Source organism: Apis dorsata, unplaced genomic scaffold (assembly GCF_000469605.1).
Source record: "Apis dorsata unplaced genomic scaffold, Apis dorsata 1.3 scaffold_28, whole genome shotgun sequence".
In the NCBI taxonomy this organism is placed as follows: domain Eukaryota; kingdom Metazoa; phylum Arthropoda; class Insecta; order Hymenoptera; family Apidae; genus Apis; species Apis dorsata.
In genome coordinates this window covers 490,712-498,209 of record NW_006263330.1, presented here as the reverse complement: position 1 = coordinate 498,209, position 7,498 = coordinate 490,712, and the positions used below count along the sequence as shown (strand labels likewise).

Below are 7,498 nucleotides of genomic sequence, written 5' to 3'. Positions count from 1 at the left end.
TTTTTTTTTTTTCAAGATTTTCAAGGAAAAAATGACTGCTTTTGAATTTTTAATGCGTTAAGGGATTAAGAGATGTAATTGCGTGGAGAGGAAGGAAAGCTCGAAATAATGCCAACGATTTATTTTACGATTTCGCTACTGAAAACGAGTAATAGCTAGGAGACAGAATACTCTCTGATTCCAGCCTATTCGAGGCTACGTTTGCCTCGAATATTTAAAATCAAACAGAATGTAAGACGTAATTAACTGCTAGTTGTCCTTCTTTGATCGAATTCGAGTATAGGAACAAAAATGTATGTATATCGCGTATTCGCAAAAATATTAGCGAATATCCGCGGGAGGAAAGAAAAGAAAGGAAATGGCGGCGAGAAAGAAAGATCGAGAAATTTCGACGAGAGGAGGTTCACTCGACCGATCGAATTCGATGAAAAATTCAAAAAAGAATAAAATTGGAACGGAACAAGTTTTCTCGAGTTTTTAACCCTTTCCTGCTCTACTTTTGCAATTTATGCGGCCTCTGCTTATTCTCCCTCGATTTACCAAAACAGGGGAACACAGAATCGAAACGAGCCCGCCTCGCGCTACTTAATTCTTTCCCGACTTTCCAACGGCAAAGGCTACTTTCCCGGATTATCATAAACTTGAAATTCCCGACAAAGGAGTCGCGTCCCTTTTTTCCTCGTTCAGACTCGTATCTCTTCCTTTGTTCCATTCCATCAACGATGGAAATAAATTTATCCTCAAGGAAATTCGATATTCGAAATTTCCCTCCTTCCAAAATGGCAAAATAATTTTATTTCTGCGCGCACATAACCGCTCTCGATACTCACCGTAAGTTTCTTTCTTTCCTTTTTCTTTTTGACACAATATTTGTTATTTGAAAATGTTTTCTCTCCATATTTATTCCTATATCACATTGGATGGTTACCAACGAAAACTTCGTACTTCAAAAGAGGTCTGAGACGACTGAAACCGACGCCAAAAACGGTTAAGATACGTTTAAAAATAAGCCAGTTAAAGTAATTTCTAGCATGCTAGGAAAAAAAATTTATAGCCTCATATCTCGAGCACAAGGAGGCATAACCTTGAGATCGAAATGCGGCGTTGTCGGTTCTCCATTCGCGAACGGTGTCGGTTCGAGACGAATTCCTCTTTGCTCCGTCAACTGAACCGGCGGATAAGTTACGAGGGAAGCGAACGCATTGTAACAACGTTTCAAAGGTGTAATAGGGATTTCCACCAATACTTCGCCTCTCCTCTTCCGTTCAATCCCCGGATAATCCCTAAAAGTGCACAAGACTTTTCGAGAAATCTTTTCGCTCGATCGGCATCGATGCTTCGTAACTTTCCTCGATCCTGTTACGGACGAATCGAGAGCGGACCCAAGATTTATCCGTCACGCGTGTCACTCATCCACGCGTTTTCCAAGCGGCTTGAGTTAACTGAGGAAAAGAAATAAGGGAAATCTTCTTTCCGCCGAGAAATCACGATAGATTTGTGTTCTCGCAATTGCAACGGTGTTGATGGATGGAGAAGCCAATATACTCCTCGACAGATGTCGTAACAACTGATACATTCTCGAAGTGCAATTGTGTAAGCGGTTACGCGTGTCTGTAAGAAAACAGGCTTTTGAAAATAAAATCGAATGAATTACTTATTAATTACTTATTATTATATATAAAATGTTTGAACAACGTTCGTTCGTAGCTATTATAATCGATCCTTTTCGCATAACCTCATTTCGCAATTATTTCCAATTATCGTCACTTTACGAACGATAAATTATCGAATTAACTCATCCAAACAATTTTATTCGTAATTTCGACTATTAAATTTTCCCCATCGCTGACAGCAGGTGATCGCATCCCACGTGTGGAAGCACGACGATGATATTAAAATATTGGACTATCCATTTGTTGTATCCGGCGTGTTGAGAGTACGACCTATTCGCGATGAGACTTTGTTTACAAGTGACGTTCGTGTGCCCTTGAAAAATCCTTTCCTAGTTCAGCTGGCAGGATCTCGGTTTCCCTGGTGGGGCACGACAACGACCAATAATATCGCGGTTGATGCTTGGTTCGCGACGCTCTCGACACTCTGGAGAGAAATTTCTCGAATCGAGCCAATCTTTACGCAAACATTCGAAATATACATATCGAAATAAACGGGAATCGATCAACGTATCTCTGATATAGATCTCTTCTATTAGAACGCGTCTGGAATACGTAGCCTTTAGAATCAGTCTAGGCTAGAAATGCGTCAAAAATACACGATTACAAGCGTCGATTAAATTCTCGAAAACGACTGTCTTCTCGGATAACATCGTCCTTTGTTCGGGCTCAAGAGTCAAAAACGTACAAGCGTCGATTAAACTATGACAAAACGACACTGTTCTCGAATAACGTCGTTCTTTATTCAGGCTTAAGAGTGGGTATTTGCGAGCGATAATAACAGAAAGAATTTTCCATACGAGGAATTTCTTGGAGGAACTATTCTCTTCGCTTCTCTTCGAGAACAATTTTAATCTTCATCGATGCTTTCGACGATTTTTGTTCGGATGAAAATCGGGATTAACGACTGCTCTTCTTTCGAGATTTCGCGCAATTTTTAAGAGTATCTCTCTCTCTTTCTCTCTCTCCAAAGAGTGGATGGTTAACCACTACCGAGGTTAAACGACGAGTATAGAGGAATAGGAGGCGACCTCGAGAAACAATCGCCCAAAGCAGCCTTTGGTCCCTCGTGCCTTGGCCAAATGTCAAATTGAAGGGCTGGCGAGGGAAGCGTGCACGATCGAGCAAGAAGATAATGGAGTGGTGGAGGAGGAGGGGGGAGAAATGGCGCATACGCGAGAGGGAGAAGACTAAGAGTTTCCAAGGACTATGCGACGTCGACACGCTTGGCCTTTGGGGGGAGGTCGAGGGATCGATATGTAAGCTGCTCGACCCGTAAATACACGGTGGCTCCTTACGAAAACCGGGCCAAATAGCTGTGTCTTTCTTCTCCCCCCAACTCTGTTCTTCCTCCCTTTGTTTTTTATTCACTAACGGATAAGGGTAGTTCCCTCCAAACCGGGAACCTTGGATCTTCAACTAAATGCCACGAATCGCGTTAACGAGTTTCTCTCTTCTTTCGTTATTTTTTTTTTCTTTTTCTTTGCGTCGGTCGATCGCCATGGATGAAGATACATGCTTTTTCTCCAATCCCCTTTGAATCGCAAGCTTCTTCTTCAAAAGTTTGACCAACTTTTCCCTTCGCCCGCGCTTTCTCCCGAGTTCTTCCTTCGAGTCGATCGGCGAAGATGAAAATACTATACGACGGTTTCCAATCTTCTTACCGAATCAACGTAAGCAACGTTCTTTCTAAGATGTGTAAGAAGAAGAAAGGGTCTTCCAAGGGTTGAACTTGGAATCCTCCGACACCGATCCGTCCATACCATAATTTTCGCAAGCAACAGAGTAAAGATGAAGAATAAGTATTTTTCAACCTTCCTCGCCGAGTTTCCTTTCAAATATTCGTAAAACGTGTAGAGAAAAGGAAAGTAAAAGTTGAAGTTGCTCCCATAATTAATTGCGAAAAATAATAATAATAAAGCGAATCGACTGTTTTTTGAAAATCGAAATTTTTAACTTCAACCCTTTTACGTTCGATGAGTTTTTTTTACGGGCAAAGTAGCGACTCGAGATAACGTAAAATCATTAAATTTGTTTGTTGAGTTTATTCTGAATTATTAAAATTTTGCGGGGCATCGCTATCATCACTTTCGAATTCTATTATTCCAATTTTTCGATTTCTTACACTTAATACGTATTTTCACTTTCTCTGCTGCTAATTCCTTAATGAATAATTAATTAATCTCGTTTCTCAATAATTCTCGGCCATTTCGAGAATAAAAGTTGGATATTCTAAAGTCAAATTTCTATAGAGATGACAGAAAAGCCAGTCCATTCAACATCTAATCCTCTACTGCTCTACTCTCAAATATAAATTTTTTCGTAACAAGCACAAATTAGAAATCACACTCAAGACATAAAAGACAAGAAAATGCTAAATTTAATTGATTCTTTAAACGACATTAAATTATTAAATCAAATAAATGTAATCAATTCCCACTTACTCTACGCTAATAATCACTAGACGTTAATGCGATATAAAACCCAAATAAAAAAAAAAAAAGTTGCCGCATCGCCTCGTGGCGACTGAGAGGTTAGTTGATTCTCAACGCCCAATTCTATACTTTATGTCAACGAAATTACGAATGTTCGAATCGATCTCTACGTGAACTTTGACGAAAATAAGTATTCTCGAACGCGTAAGTTCAATTCAAATATAAAGGAGGTTTGCCGTAAAGTTTTTAGTTTGGTTCGTTCGATAAGTTTCGAGGATCGCCGGTTTTCTTCAACCGGCGCGCGATCAACCGAATCGATATCGCGTCGAAAGAGGCTATTCCGAGACTGGATTTCGAGCGACGATTAAAGCGCAAGTGGAGGGGATGGCTCGTTCGCCTTTACGAGCGGGGCGTGGAATCGCGTGTAAGGTAAAAGAAAGAATGGAATAGGATGGGTGTAAGGAGAATTGGAAGTCGTTGGATATTTTTCTTTGAATCAAGTTTGGGCAAGTTACAAAGGGATAAAGGAAATACTCGTGTAAATGTGTGAAAACAATCGAGCTAATTCTTCGAATCGACAGGAGGGAAAGTTTCATTGTCGATATTCTCGAGAAAACAAGATATTCGAGATGTTATTTTATAATTTCGTTCTAATTTGTACGTTATCGGAAAAATTAAGAAGATTCTTTCTCTTTTCTCTGTCCTTTCGTATATTTCAATTTTCTTTCCCCACATAGAAAAAAAAAAAGAAGGAAAAAAGACAATGATATTTCAAGCGTGAATCCAATCTGCCATTCTAAAAAGTTATTCGATGGAACGCGCGACTTTTTCCATCTTCGATCATCATCGATACTTTTATCAGTTTTATTCGTGGTTTGATTTTTCGTGGTTCCAACTCTCTTTCTCTCTCTTTCTCTCTCGATTGTTGATAAATCGCGTATCCAATCGCTCTCTCGATTTTCGAACGCATTCAAATCCATCCGGAAAATAGAATTTGGGAAAAAAAAAAAAAAGAATTTCAAAAAGAACAAAAACGAAGAGATTTGGTTAAACGGGAGGTGTGGAAAGTGCGAGGGACGAAAAATTGTTAATCGTTTAAACCATCGAGGACAATAATGTCGGACACGATGTGGAAAAACCGTGAGAGAAAAAAATTAACAGGAGAGGGGGGAATAGAAACAAGACGAAATTGCCTTAATAAACGAGATGTTCCCGTTGTCGAAATGGCTGATATGAAATTAAACAATTTTCACATAGAAGCTTTTTGCACTCGATACAAGGACAGAATAGACGAAACGAGAAGGAACAAAAATGCTAGAAGACGTATCGAGTTCCTCCTTTCTTTCTTCCTTCCTTCCTTTCCTTGCGCGATCGTTCCACGAAAACGTATAATAATAAACCGCACGAATGGATATTGCGGTTGTTGTTGCCGAGCATGCGCACACAGCGTGCTCGGCCAACTAAACGGGGAATAAAAGTTAACGAAGCGAGGATACCGTGAATTAATTTATTTTTCTTTCTTCCCGTGTTAAACGCGCCCTATTAAAGAAAATCTCGTGTCTCGTCCGTTGCTAGCAATCTTTTTCCAATGCGGAGATTTGAGAAAACATCGTTCGCCTTTACAAACGAAAATAATACACCGTCTCTTGGGATTATTGTTATCAAAAATCGAGGATCGATCGATTTTTTACGACGAATAACGAGCGTCTCTCTAAGGGTCTCGTTCAATTAGACGATTATCTCGCTACTCTCTTTCGAAAATTATTCGACTTGTCCAATTACACTCCGGCTAAGATCCCTATCTTCGAATCGAGCGTCCAACGGAAGAATTAATCAGCTCGAAGGATAAGGAAGGGAGGAATTGAACCGATCGAATTTTTCGAGAAGCTTCGCCGAGTTTCGTTGACGATCGCGTTACCTTGCAAATCTAATCTCATCTGATCCGGTTTACATGTTGTCTCCGTCTCGAGGCGAGAAATCTCCCTTTCCCCCCTCTAAGAGATTAAAATGAAAAAGGATCTTTCCCGGTCTTGAGAGAGATTCGAATATTCGAAAGCCGGTATGAAATCCCTGCGCGCTAATTGCGTCGAACCGAATTCTCGATCCAGAACCGTTATTACCGCGCGCTTCCATCGGCTCGAGGATTAACCCTCGAGTTTAACAAACGAGAGGAAAAGCGTCTCAAAGCGTCTAAAGGATAAGAGCTGCTAAAGGACCTTTCTCTGGCAACTCTCCTCCCCACAGTACGCTGTTGCACGCGGCTCCTGGAGACTTCTACGCAACTACGTTCTTATTAACTCTGCGCTACAGGCCTTTTTCGCTCGGCCGAACAATTCGAGATTCGGTGAATTTCTTAGCTAACTTAAAATGATTTCACGCAAGAATTAACGTATAAAATTTTTATATTCTAATATTTCGTGTATCTTTACGTGTAAAGAAAGAAAATTTGTTGGATATTAAAGTCTATATCGTTGTTTTGAATTTTAATAATAAAGTAATTGATGCATTTTCGGTTTGTCAGGGCGATAAAACGTCGTTCGTCTTTCTTATTTTATTTGCTCTCACATTTATCATCTATTATTCTTATTTTTCATTCATTCTGTATTCTTTTTATACTTTACTTTCACCGCTATTTTCCTTCTGTCTATCAATTCAATTTTTTCACAAATAGAAATAATTTCGTTATTTAATTACGAAATACTCATCTTAAATTAGTATTCCAATAACGTGCTTTCACATTCACCGTCTATTATTCTTATTTTTCACTTTTTTTCTTATTTTCTTTCTCTCTATCAATTTCTTAATGAATAGAAATAATTCCTGATCATAATAAAGCTAAAATAAATATATAGAATACTAATATTCTTATGATCAGTTGATATTTTTTATGTTTAATATTAAGGATTTAAAAATCTTTTAAATTTATAATAAATTATAAATAAATTGATCAAAATTTAAATAAAAATACGGATATCGAGCGTGTTCTGAGAAAATTTTTCGGACTTTATATCCAACTTTGAAGAATTCTCCCTTCCAGTTGGACAAGTTTCGGACAAGATTCCTTCCGCTGAAACTGCAAATAGAGTGACGCGCGATAAATTCGTTTCAACGAGGATGAAATCAAGAGAAACTCGTTCGGTTATTCTTTGGCGGCTGTGCGCATCGATAAATTTCCCCCAACTTTGGACCTGGTTTAATCCTTCGAGTCCGATAATTTACACGATGGATGGAACAGTTTCCGAGCTATGAGCTTCCAATTTTCTTGAAAACTTTCCCACCTCGACCATCCACCGCTTTAAAATTCTATCCTGTTAGACACCGGCTAACGCTCTCATCCCAAACCCTTCCACACTTTCTTTCACAGTGTCGCTAAAACGTTACACCTTATTATCG

At 39.1% G+C, this 7,498-nt stretch overlaps 1 long non-coding RNA gene across 1 annotated transcript in view; it reads left to right on the top strand.

Annotated features, from left to right (window-relative positions):
- Positions 1 to 7,498, top strand: part of LOC116185742 — a 23,338-nt gene that overhangs the window by 499 nt on the left and 15,341 nt on the right. Inside the window, exons 2-3 of the long non-coding RNA XR_004150645.1 lie at positions 2,253 to 2,258; positions 3,546 to 3,550. This is a non-coding gene — a long non-coding RNA (uncharacterized LOC116185742). The remainder of the gene's footprint in view (positions 1 to 2,252; positions 2,259 to 3,545; positions 3,551 to 7,498) is intronic.